Here is a 27,366-nt window from a genome sequence, read left to right on the forward strand (position 1 = left end):
TGGGCGCGTTCTATAATCACATTTCAAAAATTCATCAAGCTGATAAGTATTCATGATAGAATCTTTTGTAGTTCTTCGGGATAGAATGAACCCAAGATGACTTGTTAATTTTTATCTTGTATGACGTAAACAGGACGAGGTCTATTAAACACTCTCTTAATAGTAAACACTTCCTTCGACCAGTATCCCTTGTAGCCTTTAGTAAACGCTTTCGGGGCTTTTGTTAATCGAACACGTTCACCGACTTTGAATTTGGCTTTTTCCCTATTTGATTTTTTACCGTAAAGATTTTTCCAATCTAAATGCTCATTATCAACCGTTACTTCACACGGTTTGAACCCGGTCGACCTGTGCACACTGTTATTATACGATCAAACAATTTTCGGTAAATCCTTAATGAAATTTGGTTTCTTAGTTTTAGTAATTAAACGATGAATTTTGTTCTCGAGAGTTCTATTGGCGCGTTCTACGATTCCGCATTTTATGTCCCCGTAACTTACAAAATGTTTTATATCGTTCTTTTTTTAATAATCCTGTACGGTCTTATTAAGTAATTCCTTCCCTTAATCCGAATTAATTTTCATGGGTTTATTAACTTTGTGAATTTTTTAGCGCCTGTAGAACGTCTTTCCCGCTCTTTGTTTTCAAAGGTAACGCGGATAAAAAGCGCGATAAAACGTCAATGTTAACTAAAATATAATTATAATCCGGTTTCAACTCGTCCAAAACTATTAAATCCATTTGATGAATTTCATTCAGTGACGTCACATATGTCGGTGTAGGAGCAAATTTAAGCTTTCGGTCTCTATGCAACGTATAGGGGTCTTGCGTTAACAACCATTTTTTAATTTTGGTCTTTGGAATTAAGGGCAAACTTTTTTCTAATCGCTTGACACCGCCTAATCCCCCTGGATTTTCAGTATCGTAATAGACTTTCTCTATGGTTTTATTCATGGCCGCGCGCTTTGACCTTTAACTTGTAATAAAAATTAAACAAACCATATTCTTAAATTTATACCATTTTACTAAAACAAAAATTCTGTAATAATTTCATTTACATCGTGAACCATGGCATGAAATAAATTATGTATGTTTAAAGAACAATGTGGGTAGTTTTCGTTAAAATTATTTAGAGTCTTATGATAATTGACCAGAGGAAGAGCTCTTTTCACATTAGCCTCAAGCCTTTCAGACCAATGCGAAGCTACGGGAAGACACGTAATGCCATGAGCCAATTGAGAGTGACAAGCTGTATTTTCACAGGATCCCGTTAACGACATTAGAATCTCGGTTAATTCGTCTATAATACATTTCTTCATACACTGGTAAGAGTTTTTTCTCTCCTGAATTTCCGTATTAAGACTTAAACGAATAATTTTTAACCGCTCCCAGCTTGTTTTACACATTGCAAAACCGTTTGAAGTCGATTACAAGACATTATACTTGTCATTAGCTCCGCGGACGTGCGAACGAAAATCAATAAATTTACCTCTTTGACATATAAATCCTTCGAGTTTTACGTAATCGGTTAGCCAACTATGAAATCGGGTTGGGGGTTTTGTCAAGTCAGAGAATGTGTCAATTTCATCGGAAAATGTCCATAAGTTTTCCCAAACGTTAAGATTAAATGAAACGTATTTTCTATACCCTTGGCGTTTAATTTTAAGATCGGTACCCGGAATGTCATTTGAAAGAAAAATTTCCAGTTTATCGGAGAGATAATGAGCGCGTGACATGGTTGAACGATTGCGCGCGAGGAACTGTTAAACGGTTTAAGGTAAAGTGCTTTAAATGGGCGTTATAAATTACTTTGCGATCGCGTGTTATCAAAATCTAATTATCGAATTCAAAATACATTAAACATGTCACATTATGGGTTAATGCGTTTTTAAATTGCACATCGAGTCGTAAACTACCGTCCTTTCTAAGAGACATGTAATCCCCACTAGCGTTGTTGTCGCTTGTTAGATCGAACAGAAACATGCTATACCCGTATCTAAAATTTTTAAAACTTATGAAATTACCACGGTAAGCCCCATCGATCCCCATCGCTGAAAATAGACTCTGATAAGGTAAACAATAATTCCCTTCGTCGTAGTCCATTTGGAACCCATCGGGAGGATAACGATCAGGACCCACCGAGAGGGACAAATCGGTCACGTTTAAATGGTCAAATTGTAAACTATTAGTATTCAATGACCCGATAAACGCATCTTCCTTGATAAAAACCACAATAGCTCGTTTCGGTAATCTACCTAAAATGATGTTATCGCGGTTTATACTCGTTAGGCCTCTCGCTACGCTAAAATTTTTAACAATCGTTTGCGTTAAGGGATAGATGGCCGGGATATCTGATTCTAGCATTTTTGCATGCGCCAATACGATTGAAGAATTAACTTTAACTTTTGTCACGTACAAGTACGCTTGGTCTATAACTAGTTTATAATCCTTGCCAGCTTCCATAGACATGACGGTAGTTAGGCGTGGGCTTCTAACTAAACGAAATCGTACCGGAACTTGGTTTAACATAAACTTGTTAATTTTACACACATCAACAGACAATGGCCCCATTATTTCAAAGGATTGCGATTCTTTTGATCTTGAGCCTCGCTTTAACGCACCATTAAGCCCTGATTTGAACGTATCTAACCACATCTCCGATGTTTTGGTCGTGGACTCCATATAAAAGAGGCCATTTTGGAGTTGCGAATTTTTTGCATCTTCTCCATAGTTGACTAATTTCTCAATGTACGAACTGTACGCATAGCAATTATTCGCGGACTGGGTAGAAGTATCTCCGAGATAACAATCGCATTGACTAAAAAGCGACCCTATAAGATTATTCGTTGGTGCCACTTTTGTTTCAACGGCTGGGACATTCGATCCATCATTATGTAAAAGTCTCAGTTTCAATTTTAACATGGTTTTTGATAAATCCATATATAAATCTTCCGACGCGGGAATAAAAAATTCCAGAGGGCCATTGTCCGATAAATTGTTTGTTGGTAAATATCTTATTTCCGTTGTGGAAATTACATTAGTATTGACCAATGGGCGTTGAAAAATATCCAGCTGACTTAGCATTCCCTCGTAAACCGCCATTATTATCCTAAAAAGTCCAGTTTGGTTCTTTTTGTAACTCTCCGCTTGGACACTTTTTTTCGTTTCCTAATGGGACCCGTTTGTCGTTTACGGCAGCCGCTGCCAGACTGATTTCTCGTTAATCGATCAGCCGCTTTATGTAATAAATTGCTACCGGCGATTCTTAAATTGTTCTTTAACGTTTCTTTAGGGTCATGTCCTTGTTTTAAATCTTGCCACCATCTTTTGCCTACTCCAAAAGCCTCATTGGTCACGGGTTTGATAATGGGTGTTATATATTTTATCAGCTTTTTAAAAATCCCGCCCACGCCTCTCCCCCGTTGATAAACAGGTCCGGCAAAAAATGGTCCGCCACCATATTGTTCGCGGTAATATTTGAAATAACTTTCACTGTCGGCCATTTCGTCTCAAATGAAGTCTAACGACACTTTTACCATTTATAAAGGCTATTGTTTCGCCAAAATCCGTTTTCATTTCAATGTCAACTATTTCTGTATTATTTGTTCTCAAAGGATAGTATTCAATTTTGTCAAAAATAATAGATTTTTCAAACGGCTTATCATTTCCAGCTAGCGGTATTATTTTCATCAAAGGGGCAAACGTATCGCCTACATATTGAGGTATATTAAATTTGAATATATATATAGTGTTCTGGCTCCCATTGATAAATCAGCAGCGTAGAGACTATCTGTATTGGCCAAGAGTTCACTAAAGCGCGTAAAACCTAACATTTCACCGAGACCTTTCTCAGATGAATGAAATATAATTGCAAACCCCGCCGCGGCTCCAATGTGAACGTATCCATTATGGTTAATGGTTAATTTAAATTTATCCCTTACTTCCTCATCCAAGGTCAACAGCATTGCGTCTAAAATGTCTTGGATACTCGAGTAAGCACCAGTCGGTATTTGATAATCGATTCGAGTTTCGACTCTAAACGCGGCGTCTTGTACATTATCACTTCTAATTTCAATGTAATTAAAGCTATTTAACGACAAGGACTTTATATAACCAGCAAAAGGTTTCGTACAAAAATATGACCCAATATGAAATCCGTCTTTCTGATATGGATTTATGTTGGGTTCAAATTCAAGAAGCTCTTTAATTGGTCCATTGGGCATTCTAATATGGTAGTTATTGGTGGTTATCAAATTCCAACAGAGCCCGTTTGGTTTCGCGTGGAGTTCAATTTTAATTTCATTATCAAGCCCGAATTCTTTTAAACTTTCATTAAGCGCTGCAATAAGTTTTCGCACGACACTATATCGAAGGATATTTCCATTTTGGTCTTTCTCCGCTTCAATTTTACCCACTTTCACTGATATTTTAAAGTATGTAAACGGTCGCACGTTTTTAACGGTTGTCGTGGAAACTCCTAAAAATGGCCGGTTATTTTCTGTAATATTTTCCCATGTTGGCGGTAATATAATTTCGCTAATTCCAACTTCAAAATTTGAAGGTACATTTAAAGGTCGTCCTAAATTTACTTTATAAGTAGACGCTGTATTTTCCGGGTATAAATCGCTCGAAGCGTTACTCGGTAATGTTAAAAATAGATCGTCCATTGCAAAAATAATATGGCCACTAGCCTGAACCAACGCGTAAACTTTAATTAGATACGATATTAACAACTGGTTATATACTATGACATTCCTTTCTAATTTATAGGGCTATTCACCTCTAGTTATCGATAACCTGATTCTCATTTCCAGTTTTTCCTGGATTTACTGATATAAAAGGACGGGATTTTTTCCATGTATTCTCACAATTCGTTAATGTTTCTGATAAAAAGTCTTACGTTCCTTATGAAAAATCAACAATCTACTAGTAGCTGGGATCCCTCTCGACATGGTAATATACTTATAATAGCATTCCAATTATTGTTAATATTCCACCAAAAATGTGTGTAAAGCTAGCCTTAAAACAACTTAATATTTCCCCGATATACGTTCTAAAACGGCTCACTTGGTGGGGCTGGAGAAACTTTTTGATGGGGCCTCGTACCCAGTTTAACCCCCCGACCTCCCATAAATCTTTCTATCATACACCTTATTTAAATTGAATAATACAATATATATATATATATATATATATATAGTTCTTTACCTTGTAAAATGGCATTGATGAGTCCGTTACTGTTCGTTGAACTTTACCAATGGCCGTTAGTAATGGCGTAGAACGTTGAAATATTTATAAAATTTTCATTTATAAGCCTAAAAGTTTACCTGGAAAATATCCGGCCAATATAATTCCTAGAAATCTAAAAAAATGTTAAAAGTTACGCGGTTAGATACTTAGCACAATTTAGTTCCCATTAGCAATAACTAGAGTGACCGAAACCATATTTAAAACGTTCAAAACTTTAAACATTGTCTTAACAATACTCCTGGCTTAACTTTATTTTGGCGAATGGCGATTTCGACCGCGTTGCTTAAGATTCTGGGTGAAGAAAGTGGCGCCATCTAAACATGAGGTCGTCCTGAGTGACCTATGTCTCCTTCGAGATATTTCATCTGACATAGGCCTTGAGCTAAACCCATCCAAGTGCGAGCTCTTTGTTCTCAATCCCGGCGGCTTCGATGAAAAGTACTACACAAATATGTTTGACCCAGCGACCCCAGGAATTAAAATCATCCCTCGCTCTGAGTATGTCCTCTTGGGTGCGCCCCTCTCTGACGAAGCAATTGCTTCTTGCCTCGCGAGTAAAACTGAAGCTTTGAAGATTATGGCTGGGAATCTCCATAATGTATCAGCACATCACGGTTTCTTCCTTTTGAAAAGCTCTTTGGCCATACCGAAGCTGTCCTACCTCCTGCGAAGCGCTCCTGTCTGGCAGTGTAAAGACGGTCTCCTGTCTTTCGATGAGTGTCTCCGGATGGCGCTCCAGGAAGTCACGAATACTTTGATGGATGAGGGCCCCTGGATACAGTCGTCGCTTCCCGTTGCGAAGGGTGGGCTTGGAATCCGACACGCTTCTAAGCTTGCCCTCCCGGCTTTTCTCTCATCACAATCCAGCGTCGCCGAGCTGATTCGACAAATCTTACCAACCCACATAACTGACCCTCGTGATTTGGTTTTTTACGACGCCCTTAATCTACGCGAACGCCTTACAGAGTCGACCTTACCTTCACCCGATCATTGGCGTCACCAGAGCGTGTGGGAAGGTCCAATTGCCGACAACTCCATCAACTCTTTGTCTGCCTTGGCATCGAGTGAACGTGATAAAGCTCGGCTACTCTCTGTAAGCTCTAAAGAGTCTGGCGCTTGGCTAAACGCCCTCCCGTCGCCGTCCTTGGGCACTCATTTAACCAACGACTCTTTCCGCATCGCAGTCGGTATTCGCTTAGGCGCCCGGATCTGTGTTCCCCACATTTGCAACTGCGGAAGCCAGGTGGATTCCCTCGGCACTCACGGGCTTAGTTGTAAAAAGAGCGCTGGTCGCTTTCCCGTCACGGTTCCGTGAACGACACTATAAAGCGAGCGCTTGTTTCCGCGGGTGTTCCATCTATTCTCGAGCCCCCAGGCCTATCGCGGGACGACGGGAAACGTCCGGATGGGATGTCTTTGATCCCTTGATCTGGCGGTAAGTCGCTAGTTTGGGACTTTACATGCACAGACCCCCTTGCGAGTTCGTATTTGGCGGCTTCTTCTACAGCCCATCTCTGGGCCGCTACCCAGGCTGAAGTGAAGAAAAGGTCTAAGTACGCTGGACTCGAGAATCGGTACATTTTTAAAGCGGTGGCCGTTGAAACTCTCGGCTCGTTCGGTCAAGAAGGCTTAGGTTTAGTTCACGCCATTGGCCGTCGTCTGAAGGACGTAACCGGTGAGCCGCGTTCGGTTCAGTTCCTTCTCCAACGAATCGCTATCGCGATTCAGCGAGGCAACGCGGCATCAATATTAAACACCTTTCCTCCAGGGGCTTCCCTAGAGGATTAACTCTATTCTTTGTAATTTTTTTAAATATTGGTGAAATAAATTATTGGTTTATTTAATATTATATATAAAAATATAGTAATTTATAAAGTGTTATTAATATTGGTATATAATAAACAAATTAGACTGATATTTATGATATATATTTTAAACAGTTTTTGTTTGAAAATATATTTTTATGGTAGTCTTGCAACGTAATACATAGATGGCGCTAGTGCGCTTGGAAAGGAGAGATTTTGGTAATTTTTCGGGAGGCGCGTTGCTTAAAAATATCTGTTAGGTTAAATGTTATATTATATTAATTATAAAGTGTTATTAATATTAGTATATATTAAACAAATTAGACTGATATTTATTTTATATATTTTTAACAGCCCGTAAATATATTTTTATGGTAGTGATTTAGTACAATAGATGGCGCTAGTGCGCTTGGAAAGTAGGGATTTTCGAGGAGGCGCGGTAAATTCGAAATGTCAATATAAAAATGTTAAGTTATTTATCGTAAACTTTATTGTTATGCTTTGTATAATAGGAATAATGGTCATCTGGTGTAATGAATTCAATACGAGTTCTATGGGAATCAAAAGAGTTTCAGCAACTAAATATTTGGACACTGCTAATCCTGGACTATGGACATTGAAGGAGTCTTATATTTAGAATTCGAGGATGGGAGTTAAAAAGAGTTTCAGCAACTAAATATTTGGACACTGCTCATCCTGGACTCTGGACATCTGAAGGAGTCTTATATTTAGAGATATATGGTTCGATGTTGGGCAAACCGAAATGTTCAATACACATTTTATATCTATTTTTTTGTTTAACCACTTGTTAATCGAGGCTTAAAATTTCCCGCGCTTTTCTAACCGTCTTCAGAACACATGTTAAATTCGCGCCAAAAATGATTTGTTAACCATATAGCTACCAGGTCAATTACCCCTAACGGTTAATTATAAAGGTACAAACTTTAGCCATATATTAATATTCATGTCAAACATAAGTGTACATTAATAAACCTAAAGAGTTTAACCACTTGTTGATTTATGCACGTGACGCTTACATTTTCCCGCCAAAAATTAATATTCAAACATATAATAAACAAGTGTAACTACTTGTTGATCCTTACCCTAAACACATGTTAAATTCCCAAAATACTATCCATATAACAGGTCAATGACCCTAACGGTAAACCACGCTCATTAATATTCACCCTTTTTAAAACACTTGCTTACCTACTGTAGTTGATTGACAGGTCGACTAATTAATTATTCAAAACACCTGTTAATCTCATTAATTATTCAGGTCACGCGCGCGTGACACGCGCCCGAGTGGGGGTCGGCAACGCGATTCCCCGCTTCATTACCCCCCCCGTCACGCAGCTGTGGGCGCGTGGGGGAAAGCATGCGCCCCCCCCCACGCATATCCAGGAAGACGGTCCTTAACTACTGGCGTGGTACACGCGCAAAGAAGTTGATGTGCATGCTGTCGAGCTTTAGCATTAACATTCAGATTTGAACTAAGATCTTCAAGAGCTTTCACAATAACCACAAAATTGCGTGAAAAAATTGTTATAGATTTATACTTAGCAGACCATCGCATTTCGCAAAAAAAGAGGTACATTTGGAATTAAATTTCGCCTTAAAACGCTTTCTCGGAAGAATTTTATGATGTCTTTCACAGTGCCCGTTGCGTTTCGTATTGCGCTTAATTTGTTTAAGTCATTGACAACTAATTTAGTTTGTGACTCGCGCAATGAAAATACAACGCTTTAGGATATTTATTCCTCACAATTTTGTTAACCCCACCTTCTTCTCCTGACATAGTCGAACACCCATCGTAGCCTTGTCCAACAAGTTTACCCATATCTAGTCCACATGACTCTAAGAAGTTCAAAATTGCAGTAGATATAGCTTCAGCATTTAGGTTTACTAACGACGTAAAGCCAAGAAATTCCTCACGAATGGTTGTAGCCGTTTGGTTTTGGTTAACGAAACGAACCCCAATTGCCAATAGCTCTTTCCCAGAAATATCAGAAGTTTCGTCAGCAATTACAGAAAACGCATTTGCTAATTTAATTTCCGAAATTATATTATTTTTCGTTACTTGACCGCAAATTGATATTAGTTCATTTTGAGTTCTGTACGATGTATACTTGTCATTTTTGGGCACTCTTGACTGGTTTCGCTAAGACAAAGAAAGTGATCTCTAAGTAGTGTGTCACCTGCTTCAGCTCGAAACTCAAGGAGATCATGGAAGACTCCGGTATCAGACGTTTTTCCACGGAGAGCTGTGTCGTGTGTCGCGCAAAATGTAATTGAAGACACAATGGATGATAGCTTTTGTCTGTTCTTCTGAATCGTCTGCTGAGCATTAGAGTGTATATGTTCGGACACGTTTATAATCTTTTTATCCACAGTGTCCAAAACATTTTGGCTTGAAGGGTGGAGAATTTGTGGTTTTCTGACTTCATGTGGTCCCTGCAACGCTTATGAAATTTGTAAAAGGCTTGACTACAAAGCTACCGTGACTTCCTCGTTGGGCTGGTGACCGAAACAATACGCAATTACGACAAAGTACGCCTCTAACTTCAGCAGAATATACAAGCCATTTTGAATATTCATTAAGGTCAGTCAACCACTGGTGACGAAAAGCCCGCGACGTTGGTTTGAATTTGGCTTCTTTTTCTACTTGTGGAAATAGTAAATCAGATTTGAAGTCATACCTTGTTGAAGGGATCCATGGCATTCGCAGTAATTGCACCCGTAAGTCGTCCGATAAATGATCAGGATTCGGTTCCAAGTATTTTCCAACGTCCAAAGAATTTGGTGAAATCTCGCGTCCATCACTTACATTATTAGTATTATTATTCGCTGACGTGGTTGAAGAACTTAAAGCCGACTCAGCCGAGGTCGATTCAGCATCGATGCTTCTTAAGTTAATGTACACTTGTTCTTCAATTTCGGAATTTTCATTGAGTGTGCCGCCTTTCGACGTAGTTCAATTTCACTAGTATCTTGATTAAATGGCAAACCTAGATTTGGACTTCCTGATTTGGTAATATTTTCGTTGTCATCATTTGAGGATTTAAGTTTTTTCCCCAAAAAAAAATTTTTGTACATCCATATTCATTATTATTCGTCACCCGAATCAAACTAACTTCAATTTATCAGACGAATCTCCGTTATCTATAACCTGTATTATTTTTTGAGACTCACAATAACAAAAAAACTCCTTCAACGATCTGTACAGACAGCTAACATTTTTATCAAGTGACGACGTCCATGTACAATAAAAGTAATAAAACTAACAAGGAGACATCCCGAAGTGTAACCCACCGATTTTGTTCAAACTCGGAGGATTGGTAGACTTTCGTGTATCATGAACAAGTTGGCAAGCCAAAATATACCTCTCCTCGGAAGAGTTTTTAATTTTCAGTGAAGCGTAAATGTATCCGTGGTTCTGCGGTAGAACGCTCACCTATCGTTCAAGAGGGCTCGGGTTCGAATCCCGGCGGATTAAGATATTATACTACACCCAATGACAAAAAGAGGGCGCTTTTGGAAAAACCTTTTCCCTGAGTCTAAGAAACTGCGTACGCAGTGATTACCCTTTGCCTCGAAAATGCGAACGCGTTCGCAGGCCTGACAGACAGACAGACCCATCCACCCACAGATGGACAGACAGACAGACAGACAGACACGGTGGTTGTATAACCACTCCTAGGTACAAAGTCCCCTCGGAGAGGTAAAAATCCTAAAGGGAATTTATTCAATGGGCAACCGTTTTGCCATGGCAACGAAAAATGAACCTGATGAAGCTCCCGAACGGGAACGAAACTAGTCGTCTAGTTTTTTAATAAAACTTAAATTTTATTGTACATACAGTGGTTTTTAATTTTTAAATAATTCTTCAATATTTATATGTACAAGTGCCGTCATTTAACTTTAAAGTAATTTTAAATATTTAATTAAATATTAGATTAATATAATTTATAAATATTTAATTAAATATTAGATTAATATAATTTATAAATATTTAATTAAATATTAGATTAATATAATTTATAAATATTTAATTAAATATAAAATTAATATACTTTATAAATATTTAATTAAATATAAGATTAATATAATTTATAAATATTTAATTAAATATAAGATTAATATAATTTATAAATATTTAATAATATTAATATTTAATAATATTTAATCTTTAATCTATCTCTCAGCAATGGTCTTTTCCCTCATGAATGGAAAATATCACTAGTCATAGCAGTTTTGAAGAAAGGCCTAAGAGGTAATATTGATAACTACCGACCAATATCCCTCATAACTGTACTTGCTAAAATATTTGAAACAATTATGTACAAATATATGTTCGATTGGTTTAAAATATATCTATCACCTGAACAACACGGGTTTCGTAGCGGTCGATCTACTCTGACAAACCTAATGGCATTTGCAACAGAAGTAGAGCAACCATTAAATTTAAGAAGTCAGACAGATTTTATATATCTAGACTATTCCAAGGCATTTGACCGTATATGGATCATAAATTACTTCTGGTGAAATTAAACCGCTATGGTATGGGTGGTAAGCTTATAAATTGGCTAGACAGTTATTTAAAAGACAGAGTAAATATATTGAAAATTAATGGTTTTGTTACCCAAGTCTCTTATACGTCACAAGGGTCAGCTCTTGGACCCCTGCTATTCAATTTTTTTGTGAATGATCTAAGGTTTTCAATCAAAAATAAATCCAAACTTAAAACATATGCTGACGATAATAAACTATATAAAGAAATACGAACTTTCCAAGATTGTCGATACCTACAAGAAGACCTCTGTGCACTAGATATTTGGAGCACTATGAATGGTTTACCGTTGAATTCAGATAAAACAAAAATAATGTCTTTCACTAGAAAGAGAAATCGTATAACTTTTGATTATAAACTTAATAGTAAGGATATTTCATGCTGTACAGAAATTAGTGATCTGGGAGTGCTATTTGATGAAAAATTCTTATACACCTTTCATATATCTAAATTAAAAGGAGAATGCCTTCGTACATTATATGCAATCTGTAAAATATCTCGAAATTTGAAATGTAAAAAATTATTTGTGATGCTATATTGTACTCTAGTCAGATGTAAAATAGAATATTGTTTACAAGTCTGGGCTGGGTGTAGTAGATATCTGCTGATCTCAATTGAAAGGTTACAAAGACGGTTTATTCATATGTATAACTACTATTTTGACAAATTGAAAACAAACAATTATATCGACAATTTAAATAGTTTATGTTTGCAAACGATCCGCAACCGTTTATTGAGATCAGATGTGATCTTCTTAAATGGCTTACTGTCAAACAAAATAGACTGTTCTTTATTACTTGGCAAGGTAAACCTAAGAACACCCAAAATGAATACCAGAAAAAAGAGAATTTCTATATTAAACCCAATGACATTGATCCCCGAAGTAGAATGCAGTTAAATTGTAACAGTTTTGTGAAAAGTGTAGATATCTTTGAGTCCAAGCGACCAAATTTTTTAAAATCCTTAAGGGAAGTTATGACAACGAATGAAATATTTGATGTATTTTAATTTTAATTTTAATGTTAACCTTTAAACAAAATGATTTTTTTTAAATTGTGCATGTATTTTAGCAACGGCTTAAAAAGTAAATGGATACGGTAATATTAATCTTTTTTGTATATTTATATATTTATTTATCATACTAACGTAAATTTTAATTTGACTTATGGTAAAGCGTGTAATTCTATGAAAAGTACTCTCATGTATGTTGTTTTGCACGTAATAAATACAAATTATCTATCTATCTATCTATAAATATTTAATTAAATATAAGGTGAATATAATTTATAAATATTTAATTAAATATAAGATTAATATAATTTATAAATATTTAATTAAATATAAGATTAATATAATTTATAAATATTTAATTAAATATAAGATTAATATAATTTATAAATATTTAATTAAATATAAGATTAATATAATTTATAAATATTTAATTAAATATAAGATTAATATAATTTATAAATATTTAATTAAATATAAGATTAATATAATTTATAAATATTTAATTAAATATAATATTAATATAATTTATAAATAAATCATTAAATATAAGATTAATATAATTTATAAATATTTAATTAAATATCAGATTAATATAATTTATAAATATTTAATTAAATATCAGATTAATATAATTTATAAATATTTAATTAAATATCAGATTAATATAATTTATATATATTTAATTAAATATCAGAAAAATATAATTTATAAATATTTAATTAAATATCAGATTAATATAATTTATAAATATTTAATTAAATATCAGAAAAATATAATTTATAAATATTTAATTAAATATCAGATTAATATAATTTATAAATATTTAATTAAATATAAGATTAATATAAGAGGATATCTCTTGCACGCAGCAGACCCGGGTTCGATTCGCTTTGTAAAAACGATTCAACTGTAGTATTTTCCTTTTGATGTATTTGAAAAGTAACTATCGGAACAATTATACAATGAAATTATCTTATTACAGATACTCATATGCTTGCATTTTTCTCCCACGGGGAGTATGAAGTGGTTCACGGCGAATGATTATCGACACAGAACTGTCAAGTTGAGTGTGAGCTGCATCATTTGTGACAGTGGCTATCAACAGTCGCATGCATCTGTACGTCAAATTTCCATCAACCCAAGAAGAGGTCCTCCATACAAAGCTAGGCTTTATGGAGAAGGCAGGTCTTGCTGGGTGCCTAGGGAGCATAGACTGTACCAACATCCCCATCCGAAAACCGAGTTCTCCCGATTCACATGTTAATCTGAATCGTAAAGGTCGGTACTCCATCAACGTCCAGTTGTTAAGCCATACACTTGTATATGGAAATTGTGTAGTTAAGAATAGGTTTCTCCATTTATAATATTTGAAATTTGTTTTTACATTTATAACTCTTAGGTTTGTGATTCCACCACTAGAATCTTAAACGTTGTGACGGACTGGCCTGGGAGTGCTCACGACAAGCAAATGGGCAATTTGCCACCTCAGGACCGTCTGTCGTCAATGGACACAGACGGAACATGGCTCATTGGAGAAAGTGGCTACCCTCTGCAACCATGGCTGATGGGTCCAATTCTCCATCCGGGAACTCATAGTCCAGGAGACAGAGCGAAAACGTTGGGAATTTTAAGTTATGACGTCATCAAGATGGCCGCCGGTACCACAACACTAAACGGGGCTTATCTCCAGAACGCCTTGTTCGAATATTACTTTTAAGGTGTCATTTGATAGATATTGGTCTTTTTCAAATCATAGTCGTAATGAATTGCCAATATCTATCACCAGGGGGCAGTGTGATATTTTTTTAGGCTATTAATGTTGATTCTCGTAAAGAATATAGGCTTGTAATATCTCATTTAAAAGCATTTTTCGATGCTGTTAAATTAATTATTTATTCATAACTGCCACTAGGGGGCGCTGTGATAATTTTGAGCCCTTAACTGTTCAAATAATAAGTAGGCTTGTAGTATCTTATTTTAAAGATTTTCGCGATCCCTTGGTCGGCACCATACTAAAAAAAAACCCTAATTTATTAATATTTTATTTATTTATTTATTTATTAATATTTATTAATACTAGGGGGAGCTGTTATAGGTTGAAATTCAACAAATTATTTATGTATAAAAATATCTATTAAAATGACATATTTATCTATTAATTTAACTATTAAAGGACCAAACATGTATTTTGTATATGGTTTCGCAACCTGGTCTTGTCGAGAACGCTTAGCCATATACCCCGACCATTCGGGGACTAAGTCGGTTTCCTCAGATTGACTAGTAAGTGCCTAAAGCCAATCAAAATCGCATTCCAGAGCAGCTGCGATAGATTCGGTTAGTTTTGCGAGAAAGTGATAGGGAAGCCCCGAATTTACTAGAACTTCAGGTGGTTTTGGCTTCCTCTGTCCATTGAAGTGTTGAAGACAAGTCGGTGATAAATCGTGAATATTTAAAATAGCGAGTTCTTGTCTAGATAGTCTGGTGATGTCGAGGGTTGATATTTTTGAAGCCGCTGTCATTGAGGTGGAACCAGAACTGTTTTGTACTATTTCGACAGCCATACTGTGAGTTTCTCTCGCGCCATTGGGAGTGAAGACTTGTAAGTCGCAGTTGTCAAACCAAGCGCTGATAAGACCCTCACTATAGAATTTTTCAATGTCGCCTTCTTCATCACTCGCGTGACTCACGTACATGTATTTCGCCGCTGACTTTCGGAAGCGCTTAATTTCGTCATACGATGATATATATTCATTGGCGTGAAGGGTATCTATTAGGTCCCTGGATCCGAATTGATTGTGCAGTTTTAACCCTAAGCCTAATGTAGTTTGGTTAAATGTCTTAAGAATCAGAGCTTGAATAGATTGAGCGAGACTTAGTGATTGTCTCGTAACTTCGTTGGTGGAAAGCAACCCCTTGATCAACCTCAATAAACTCTCACTGGTGCATTCCACGGCTTTCTCTATAGAAAAGTTACTAGTACTGTAAGTGTCTATTTTCGTTGAAAGGCTCTTTGATTGCATTTTGATTTCGTTTATCACACGTGAAACGTGATCAGTATCATCAGTGTCGACCAACTTCATAGTTTCGGGTATATTATTTCTCCGGCATAAAATACTAGCGCATCCACTCACCCTAAAAATGAGAAGCGTGTCATCAAAATAATCTTGTAGTTGATTAAGAAGGTGGCATCTTTTGGCCTTTCTAACGTGATCTTCCATTCCTGCCGAATCCTGACCTAATTCTTCAGAAAATATACTAAAAACCTCCACCGAGTTCCAAATTTTCTTTGGGTTGTCTTCGACCATAGCAATCAACGTCTTGAAAGCTCTTTCTTCGTTGTCTATTACTGTATCTGACGGCTTACCTAACATCGACTTAATACGTTTTCCAGTGAAATTTCTAAGGCAGTTTCTATGATATTGGGCATCTGCTGCGTGGAGATCAGATACCGCTCCTAAAACTCGATTCCGAACTAGAACTGAAAGATCGTCGGTTCGCACTTCGCAAACTTTTAAAAAGGAATTTTTATCTCAATTGTTCGGCACTGGCTAGTAGGTCTCCATCTGCTTGGATGTTTCGGATCCATAAGTTCACACATCTCACCGCAAATGAAACAATTGTCCTTGAAATTAAATGATAGCGAACTTGAACGTCTTTGGGGTGGTTCCAATTTTTTCAAGTGTCTTTGGATATGATCTTTGGAATTGTACATTGAAACGCATGTTTTGTGATACAATATGATAAAACTCTCATTTTCACTTAACTTTTGTTGTAAATCAACGTGGTAGTTATCCTTTCTAGTAATATTTGACCGAATTATTTTATTAATCCCCGCTTCGCAAGCTACGATTAACTTTCCTGTCTTTTTACATTCAAAAAAGCATTTATCTACAGTAGATTCGGCCATTTCAGTACAAGGACAGATTTCCAACTAAAATCCGGGGTGAAATAAAGGTCCGAAAAGCGGAACGCCCTTTGCCCCAAGATCAAATTTCTATTCTACACCCGAAATTAACAGAAGCGTGTAAACAATATATTTATCTCTGGTTTTAAGTTGCGAGTTTGTTCTTTGTGAAAATGTGGGGTACCTTTAAACTCTTCCCAACAAAAAACAAACAATTATTTTGTACATATATTTGGAATCTTAACATATTACAGCGCCACCTAACTGAGATATATTTTTATATATTAAGATATATATATTACAAGTCTAAGTATTGTTTGTAAGAATCAGCATTAACTTAACCGCATCGAAATGACTTAGGGGTCGTAAAATGCTTTTAAATGAGGTATTACAAGCCTACATATTATTTGTACGAATCACAGTTAAGGGCTCAAAATTATCACAGCGCCCTCTAGTGGCTGTTATGAATAAATTATTAATTTAACAAAATTTAAATGACTTAGGGGTCGTAAAATGCTTTTAAATGAGATATTACAAGCCTATATTCTTTGCAATAATCAACATTAAGGGCCTAAACAAATATCACACTACCCCCTGGTGATAGATATTGGCGATTCATTACGACTTTGATATGAAAAAGTCCAATATCTATCAAATGACACCTTAAAAGTAATATTCAAACAAGGCGTTCTGGAGATAAGCCCCGTTTAGTGTTGTGGTACCGGCGGCCATCTTGATGACGTCATAACTTAAAATGCCCAGTTTTCTCGCTCTGGCACCCGGCAGATTCGTGATCAGCGCCCTCGAAAATACCAGAAACATTCAAAAAACCTTTGCCGGACCGAATCCGAAAAAAGGCTATCTGTCTCCTGGACTACTAGGTCAAACTCTCTCCAATACAGACAAGCTTACTGTCCTATCATTTGACGAAGTTAACGTGAAATCATTTTATGAGTACGATGTGAAAAATGACCAGATAGTGGGAAAACACAAATATCTGCAAGTGATAATGGCTAGAGGTTTATTTTGCAAATGGAATCAACCCATCTATTTAAAAATTCGACCAGAAAATGACCAAGAATATTTTATCAAGCGCCATTATGGAGATGCAAAAAGCTAGATTTACTGTTGTCGCTTGCGTCAACGATATGGGAGGTGGCAACATGGGACTTTGGCGGGAACTTGGTACAAATTTAAAGAGTAAATAGAACCTAGTTTAACAACTCAGCTCTACAAATGTGAAAATCTACTGTTTCGCTGATGCACCGCACGCATTGAAACAAGTCAGAAATTGGTTTTTGGACACAGGATTTGATTTAGATGGAGTAACTATTAAAAAAGATTTCGTTGTAACAGAATTTAATCAGGACAGAGCTGAATTGCAGACGTGCCACAAGCTAATGAAACTTCACCTCGAGTGTGTCAAAATACAACGACAAAACGTTCGCTTAGCTGCGGAGCTAATGTCAGGTACTGTGGCTGTTAAAAGACTTACTAAGTTACCAGATGAAGATGAAGAAAAATCGCGATCAACAACAGCAGAGTTCCTTGAAACCGTGAACAGTCGGTTCGATGTCATGAATAGCTACTGCAAAAATAATGCTCTCAAAAGTGGGTATGGTGTGAATTTGAAAGAGTAGTCCACAGCTTAAGAAAAAATTACAAAACCTCATGCAATCGATAAAGTGTTTCAACAAAAAAGGTGTGCCGTTAAACAGCTTAGTAGGGTCTTCGAGCGGGTCCCAGGGAGTATACAGTGGAAGGCCACCACCCGTTCCTCCCATCCCTCCGGGGTGGTGCTGGTGGTGAACAGCCAAAGGCAGGGGCGGTGTCGGCAGTGAACGTGCAAAGGCAGGGTGACGTCGGCGGTGAACTATCAAGGCTGCACCGCAGGGCGGTGTCGGCAGTGAACAGCCAAAGCTACACGGTTGAGCGGTGAACGTGTAAAGGGAGCAGCCTTTCTGTGTATTAATGGTTGACGGCCATCTCTTTACCCCTCGACGAAAAAAATGGTGATAATCCGGATTGACAGTCCCCGCTTTCGTTGGGTGGAGAACTAGTAAAGCTATAGAGAGTGGTGCATAAGAAAACGTAAAGATTGTACCCCGATAAAATGAAGGCAGCAGTCTTTCTCTATATTAATGAAGGTGATGAACAGTCAAAGGCAGGGGTGGTGCTGGCGGTTCTAAAACAGTAAAGTGGAAGGCCGCCACCCGGTGGAGAACTGCCTAGCCAACTCCGCTGGTAGTGACGCAATACTTGATGTACCCAAAATTGGACCGCAAGTTTTTTCTTTTTAGGGGAATCTCTATGGGAGTTTAACATTACAATAAAGCTAATAGGTCCAGTTTAGGGTACTTTTGGTCCGAAATAGGGTACATAGGGCCGGTAATGGTGACTTTGGTCGCTTTTAGGGTACTTCTGGTCCATTTTGGTCCATTTTTGGTTACATCAGAAAAGCAGTTGGAAAAACGAAGAGCCGTAATTTTACCACTCCTCCACCCCAATATATATAATTCCAAGCAATGCTTTTTCCCTGTTACTACGATCTTCCAATCATCTCTATAATTTAGTGGATACAAGATTATATCAAATTAATGGGAAAAAATAGATTGGAGGTGTGGAATAAGTAAACGCTATCTGAAACACTCCGGTAAAACGGTATATATTATTCCTTGCGAGGATAGAGTTAACTACGATATAAGAAATAAACATTATTTTAATTTGCAAATTAAATTAAAATTTTAACCGTAAATTTCGCCAGTATTATTTAAATGGCAAAGAGGTTACAAGGAGGCTGTGTGATTCTCCGTTACAGTGTTTACATTGTTACTAATTCTTGTGCAATGTTATAGTATCAATAGCCGAGAAATCATGATCGACAAAACATTCAAATTCAATTAAAGATGGAACCAACCAAATATACGTAAATATATTTTCATTTAGAGATTATATTTTCCGAAAACGTACTTGAGTGAATGTACTTAAATTTATTTTTATATGAATAAAAAATCTATTGTTATTGACTTCGAATTTCTGAATGGACGTACCGGAGAGATAGTGATAAAAGAGTCACGGTGACTTTGGTCGCTTTTAGGGTATTTTTGGTCCATTTTGGTCCATTTTCGGCAGAAAAGCAGTTGGAAAAACGAAGAACCGTAATTTTACCACTCCTCCAACCCAATTATCATTTCGCTTAAAAGACTACGCAAACGGAACATGATAAATTTATATTACCGTTCATAGAATTAACTAGACTTGGCTTGTGGTTGAAAACAGCAGAGCAAATTGTAAAGGAAAACATCTAGAGGTCGAATGTGTCCTAACATTACATTCTGACCCTTTTTATACTGTCCAGTATACCTATTACAACATGATGCAATTTTTGGATACATAGTTTTTCTAAACTCTCATTTTGTTAAGCTTACGTATACCTAAACTTTGACATGGTCAGTGAGTCTCGGAAAAACCGGCGTAAGGTGTCGCAACACAGTGGAGTTAGATCCCCGATTTCCCCAAGTAGTCCATGTTGCACAATTTACCGTTGAAAATAGTATTTCCCATTGAAAATAACGCGAAGGTTCTTAAGATATCCCGAATTATATACTATAAAATAATTCTTATATTTCATGTACAGAATATTTATATAAAATAATTCTTATATTTAAAAAATTTAGCGTAACAATATTTTTTTGTTTATTTGGAAATAACATTTTATTCTCTCTGAAATCGCACGTGTGGTGTTAGTTGATTGACATGTTTTCGAAGAATGAGAAAAAATTTCCCCGTTTTTAGAGATTCTGTCATTCACGTTACCCATAGTACGTATAAGTAGAAGTTTTCTCGATTAATATTTTCTAACCCGGGCGACAAAGTTTATTTTAATATCATTTATTCGTAAATATTTTTTGAAGTGCAAACAAGAATAGTAACCTAAGCCTGCACACAAGAAACATATTTACTCTACTTTAAATCCAATAAAATCTATTTCCGATATATAAATCGGTGGAACATATCGCAAAAAAAATCTCTTTTTCTACTTTTAATATGGTAAAATACAATTCCAATATATAAATAAAATATAATAAATTTTATAATAAAAAATATAAGTATCAAAAAACGACAAAAACAACTTACCTATATTTTAAATATGGTAAAGTTTTCTTATACACAAATATAGTCAGAAAGATACTATAAAAACATGAAAATAAAATAAAATTAGTGTGGATATTATTTGTAAATATCATTTTGAAACTAATAATTTCCGGCTTTATTTAAGTCAAGCAATTACATTTATAAAAATGAAAGACGTTAAACAAAATAAAATTTGTAAATATTGTAAATATTTTAAGACAATAAAGAAATTATTTTCAAGAATAGTTACCTTTTATTACTATAAATATTCCAATAATAAATGGGAACCGCTGCCCTAGAAGAAGTGCAATCCTAAAAATTTTAAATATTGTAAATTTGTACAGAAATTATCTCTAATTGGCTATAGACAGAATATTTCACCCAGCGAGGAATTGTTCACTAACTATATACAAACTAAGACGTTAATCAAAATAATATTTTAAGTTAATAAAGAAATTAAGAAATGTTTTAAGTAAGATCTCTTTTTTCTACAATAGTCACCTTTTATTTCTATAAATATTTCAATATTGATATATTATTATTATTATGTTAATATTAAAACGCACAATTATAACAGGAGTTAAGCCAGTCAATGGTATACAACATTACAAAAAGTTCTAATGGTACTGATTCACGATGTCAATTATTCTAGATTTCGTTTAGAACTGAGAGACTGTTTAAACTAGTTCGCGTGTTTCACTTTTTCTTTCTAGTTTTCTGCTCTCTTCCAACTTTCTTGCAATATTTTCAATCCATTTATATCTGTTTCTATATCTTTAACTTCTCAGTACCATTTCTCTTTGACTAGCTTCATCTAGCTTAAATTTCCACTCTTCAATATGCTTTTCCATTTCTTCCAAATGCTTCCTTATTTCTTGCACATCTAGTCACGTTGCATTATACTCTTCCACTATTTTACTCGCTTCTTCAAATGTATTGAAATCCATATGGTTATAAGAAGCAAAACATAATGAATATAAAAAGTTCAGAAATTAAGGTCGTCTGAAAGACCCTTCTCTCTACTACGGCACAAATGTTTTGGTAAAGAGAATCAAATTAATTATAAACTCCATTTAATATCATTAAGTTTATATATACCGAAGTGGCTCTTTAGCCAACATCACAAGCATTTTGTTAAAATAAATATCTCAAGTTTTAGTATGAGAAACGGATCTTTCTCAAGTATTGTAATTGTACATGTGATTCCGTATGAGGACCTGGTAAATTAATACATACGTAACGCTGCTCAATTCAAATGGGTATACGAATACGTTAAATTACATTCCGATATACAAATATATATATACTTGACGTTCAGTAGTAAAATACAAAATACCTCTTACTCTACGTTAAAATAGATTTCAATACGCAAATATTGGTGGAAAAATAATACTACAAAAACACATTAACTTGGCGTTCAATACGTTAAAATACTTTTCCAATCGTAAATATAGGTAGAAAGATACTATTAATACATCTTAACTTTACTTTTAATACAACAAAATACAATTCCGATATTCAAATATTTAATGTACTGAGTTACGTTTAAAAGAACCTTTTGTAAACACGACTTCATCCAATTGTTAAACATAAATTCCATATTAGATGGTGTATGTATGATTGGTAAGACCCTTGTCAGAAAGATGAATTCTTATGCATCTTTTATTTTGCTTTTAATACGGTAAAATACATTTCCAATATGAAAATATAGATACAAAATTACTACTATTTAAAATCCCTTTTTAAATTTGATAAAATACATTTCCGATATGTTAATAGGTAGAATAATGCTATAAAATTCATCCAATTGTTAAACATAAATTCCATATTAGATGGTGTATGTATGATTGGTAAAACCCTTGTCAGAAAGATGAATTCTTATGTATCTTTTATTTTGCTTTTAATACGGTAAAATACATTTCCAATATGAAAATATAGATAGAAAATTACTACTATTTAAAATCCCTTTTTAAATTTGATAAAATACATTTCCGATATGTTAATAGGTAGAATAATGCTATAAAATTCATCCAATTGTTAAACATAAATTCCATATTAGATGGTGTATGTATGATTGGTAAGACCCTTGTCAGAAAGATGAATTCTTATACATCTTTTATTTTGCTTTTAATACGGTAAACTACATTTCCAATATGAAAATATAGATAGAAAATTACTACTATTTAAAATCCCTTTTTAAATATGATAAAATACATATATATTAAACTTATTATTTACCATGGTGAATATTAGTAGAAATTATGTTTAATTCAGAGAAAACGGCATGGTATTAGAAGATAAAACTTATTTTATACAAGACGTTTCGAGCCGAGGCTCTTCTTCAGTCGTTCGTTAGTTTTAATTTTAGAAGATAAAACTTATTTTATACAAGACGTTTCGAGCCGAGGCTCTTCTTCAGTCGTTCGTTAGTTTTAATTTTAATTAAAACTAACGAACGACTGAAGAAGAGCCTCGGCTCGAAACGTCTTGTATAAAATAAGTTTTATCTTCTAATACCATGCCGTTTTCTCTGAATTAAACATAATTTCTTCTAATGATAAAATACATTTCCGATATGTTAATAGGTAGAATAATACTATAAAATTCCTTTTTCTACTTTTAATACGGCAAAATCCAACTCCGATACGCAAATATAGACAAAAAATACTAAAAAAAACTCTATACTCTACGTTCGATACGTTAAAAAACATTTCCGATACACAAATAGATAAAGAAATACTACAAAATTTAAAAATGTAGAAAAAAACTACACATTAACCATTATGAAATTAAACTTACAAACATCCTTCCCGTAGAGTAAAACATATAAGTTCAGAGTTAACTTGTTTCCTCGTTATCTATATCTCATGTGTTTTAAATAGCATATGGAATAAGTTAAGAATGTATTGAAATGGTGTATGTTAAAACGTCGTAGAATAAAGAGTAAAACATATGTTTAGAGTCAGCTTGATAAATAAACAGAATAACACATACGTTTCCCGTGTAGTCACGTTGGAAAAAAATACTACAACAATCTCTATACTCTACATTCGTTACGTTAAAATATATTTCCGAAATGCTAATAAAGGTAGAAAAATACTACAAAATATCTATACTCTACATTCAATACGTTAAAATATAGGCCGTTGCTATTGATCCCCGATTTTCGGTGGTAAATAGCCTGTATCTATTTACCACCGAAAATCGGGGGTAAATAGCGCAACCACGCGGCCATTGCTATTTGCCACCGAAAGTCGGGGGTAAATAGTCTCGATCGCGCGGCTACGACTATTGGCCACGGAAAGGGAATTTCGGTGGCATATAGCAACCGCCGCGCGATCGAGTCTATTTGCCACCGAAAATCGGGGGTGTTTGATTTTCGGTGGGAAATAGCGTAGCCGCGCGGCCAAACCTATTTCCCACCGACACGAACCGATCCCCGACTTTCGGTGGCAAATAGTCTCACCAATGATGGAGGATATTTTCCACCCTAAATCTGTAGTTTTTTCGTTTCGGTAGTAAAAAGCCTTCATCGAGCGTATCGTGCTATTTGCCACCGAAAGTCGGGCTTACATGTTAATGCTAAATACAGAAATCCGCATTCGTAATACGATTATTATTACTTTCAGCTTATTATATATGTATGTTTTTTTTTTATTTCTGGCTACTAGAAGCGTCGGTTTTTATGGAAATTAAAGTAGGGGTCGTCTCTAAAGAAAAACATGCTACATGATATTTTTACCTCTCCGAGGGGACAAAGTCCCCTAGGAGGGGTTATACAATCACCGTGTCTGTCTGTCTGTGTGTCTGTCTGTCTGTGATTAACCTTTGCACGGATAATGCGAACGCGTTCGCATTATCCGTGCAAAGGTTAATCATAGCGTACGCAGTTTCTCGAAATGTCTGCGTTCGCAGTTTCTCGAAGGGTTGGCAAAACCACCGTGTGACGGTGAGCGTTAACGGATTGATTTGCGGTTGGGTTTGGTTTGGTTGGTCTTTTTACCTCTCCGAGGGGACTTTGTACCCTGGAGGGGTATTACAATCACCGTGTCCGTCTGTCTGTCTGTGGGTCTGTCCTGCGAACGCGTTCGCATTTTCCGTGCAAAGGTTAATCATTGCGTACGCAGTTTCTCGAAGGGTTGGCAAAACCACTGTGTGACGGTGAGCGTTAACGGATTCATTTGCGGTTCGGTTTGGATGGTTTTTTTTCGCTCACCGTCGTGACGGTTTGGTGTATTACGTTTTTGTAATATTTATGCGTATAGTTGTGAATGTTGAGTTCGTGTTATGACGGTTGTGAGTGTTGAGTTTATTGTGTTTGTGTTTTGATGGTTGTGTATGTTGAGTTCATGTTATGTCTTTTATGGGTGTAGAGATTGTGGTGTGTCTGTGTTATGATGGTTGTAGATGTTGAGTATGTTGTGTTTGTACGGGCGTTTTCTCTCCAGCTTCTACTTAATGACTTTGGGACGGACCGAATGCTGAGTGTTATGCAACCTCTCAACGTCCAATGGCAGGGTTTCCACCAATTGTTTACGGTATTCGTCTTAGTATCATTTTGCAATTTCTTGGCGCCGGCTGGGAATCGAACCCGGGTCTGCCTCGTGTCAGAGATTTACTCGAACCACTCAGCCACCAACGCTTGTTAATTTACGGTGTTTTTCTAAAAAACAGCTTTGGCGAATGTCATTTACAAAGTTATAACGTTAGGTACTATAATTTATTCTACATAATTTTAAATATTTATAAATATTAATCTTATATTTAATGAAATATTTTTAAATTATATTAATCTTATATTTAATTAAATATTAATAAATTATATTAATCTTATATTTAATTAAATATTAATAAATTATATTAATCTTATATTTAATTAAATATTTATAAATTATATTAATAATATATTTAATTAAATATCTGAGTATTTCAATTTATTTGATCGTGTTCAGGAATTGAACTCGGGTCGCATCGTTACAATGCAGATAGTTTACCGCCGAGCCATTGACTTCCTTTAGGAATTTAAAAAGTAAAGAAACCATTATGATAAGGCGGGTTTTTTACATTTTAATAATGCTTAGAAAAAGGATAATTATTCAAAACTCCCGCGGAAACTATATAAAAGTAATAATATAGCGCAGTTTTTTTCGAACTTCAGTCAAATCTTGACGGGTTTAAAAAACACCAAATAAACGTTTATAAAGCCGTTGCCGTCAATATGGAAGATCTAGTTTTTCTTAGTTCTTGGCTGTCAGACGAACTACTACAGGACGGGGTCCTGGTGTCGGTCAAAAGTTATGAGCTAACTTTGCGGTTTTAATTAGTATGTTCGGTCTTCGGTCAAGAAAAGGGTTAACGGTAATAGTTAGTGTAGGGAGCTGTTGGCTCGATCTCGTGGCATGCAGGGCTTGCCACCACCCTCCTACGCATTGCAACCCGGCCACCTGAATTAAGGGCTTCAAAAGTCGCATGATGACTTAGGCCTAAGGTGGTGCCTTGGGTATTAGCCTAGCTGATTATTATTATTATTATATTGTGTTTCGCGTTTGGAACGTGAGTGAATGGACTTAAGTGTATGAACAGTGCGTGTTTAAGACTGAAAGTGTTAAAGTAATTGTGAACTAACTCAAATCAGCTGTAAGATAAAATTGATTGTTTTTATTTTTTGAATTGGAATAACCTAATTATACCCTTGAAATTATCAACTCAACCTGTGAGGCTAATTAAGTAGATTGGAAGTAATTAGTAGCGAACAGCTCTCAGCTGTTAATTAAGACCAGAGTTAATAGTAAGGTAGTTTGAACTTAGTTAAAATTACTCAGTATAATTTATGATATTTACTTAAGTGTAAGTGTGTTTTGGTTTATTTTTCAATCACGATGAACTAAGACAAATCTAGTCTTGGGCACTTGAGTACCAGTTCTGTACAATTACGTAGGAGGGATATATATTGTTGGGTTATTGATGAAAGTTAAATCTAGAACGTTCCATAGACTGTTCTGAATAAAAATAAACATTTATAATTTTGCATAATTCTGGTTGCCATTTTATTTTCTAATCACTCGCCCACAACATTAAAGTTCTGGCAATCCCGAATCAACTAAATTGTCGATATAACGGCGACGGGAAATTATTCTCGTAAATTTATCGCGCGGCCTTAGGGAATATTCTTTTAACAAAATTTCGATAAATTATCCGTTACAATTATAAACCAAAAAGCGAACGGTCGTTATAATACCCTCTGTAGCTATTTCTTTCATTAAAATTTGCTTTGTATTATATTCAACTGACAAACTTGTACTGTAAAAAGGGTTTAATTCAATTGTGCATTGTTATAGTACGTCTAACTCACTGTTGTAACTACTGATCGATTGAGTTATTTTATATTTTTCTATTTGTTATTTTTGCTCTGAAGTCTGATTGGGTTATTATTTTTTATTTTTCTATTAATTATTTTTGCTCTGAAGCCTGATTGATTGGGTTGTTATTATAAATTTTTCTATCGGTAATTTTGGCTCCGAAATTTGGTCGATTGGGCTTTTGTATTTTAATTTGTTGATTGTGTTGAACTTTTGGGCGGTTTATGCCACGAGGTTTGTTTTATTGAATTTGGTGTAGTGCTTTTTAAATAAGAGTTAGTAAATTTTGAATATTAGATGGCAGGAGATGAGGGTTTATCTAAAGAAGAACTA

General features: G+C 35.4%; 1 long non-coding RNA gene across 2 annotated transcripts in view; it reads right to left on the reverse strand.

Moving 5' to 3' along the window:
* Window positions 1-5,278, reverse strand: part of LOC149945989 (uncharacterized) — a 69,624-nt gene extending 64,346 nt beyond the window's left edge. Inside the window, exon 1 of one of the 2 annotated variants that reach the window (XR_016480266.1) lies at window positions 5,209-5,278. This is a non-coding gene — a long non-coding RNA (uncharacterized LOC149945989). The remainder of the gene's footprint in view (window positions 1-5,208) is intronic. The other variant, XR_016480265.1, reaches the window with a different exon arrangement.
* Window positions 5,279-27,366: the final 22,088 nt, after the last annotated feature.

This window comes from Leiobunum rupestre, chromosome 4 (assembly GCF_980474605.1).
Source record: "Leiobunum rupestre chromosome 4, qqLeiRupe1.1.hap1, whole genome shotgun sequence".
In the NCBI taxonomy this organism is placed as follows: Eukaryota; Metazoa; Arthropoda; class Arachnida; order Opiliones; family Sclerosomatidae; genus Leiobunum; species Leiobunum rupestre.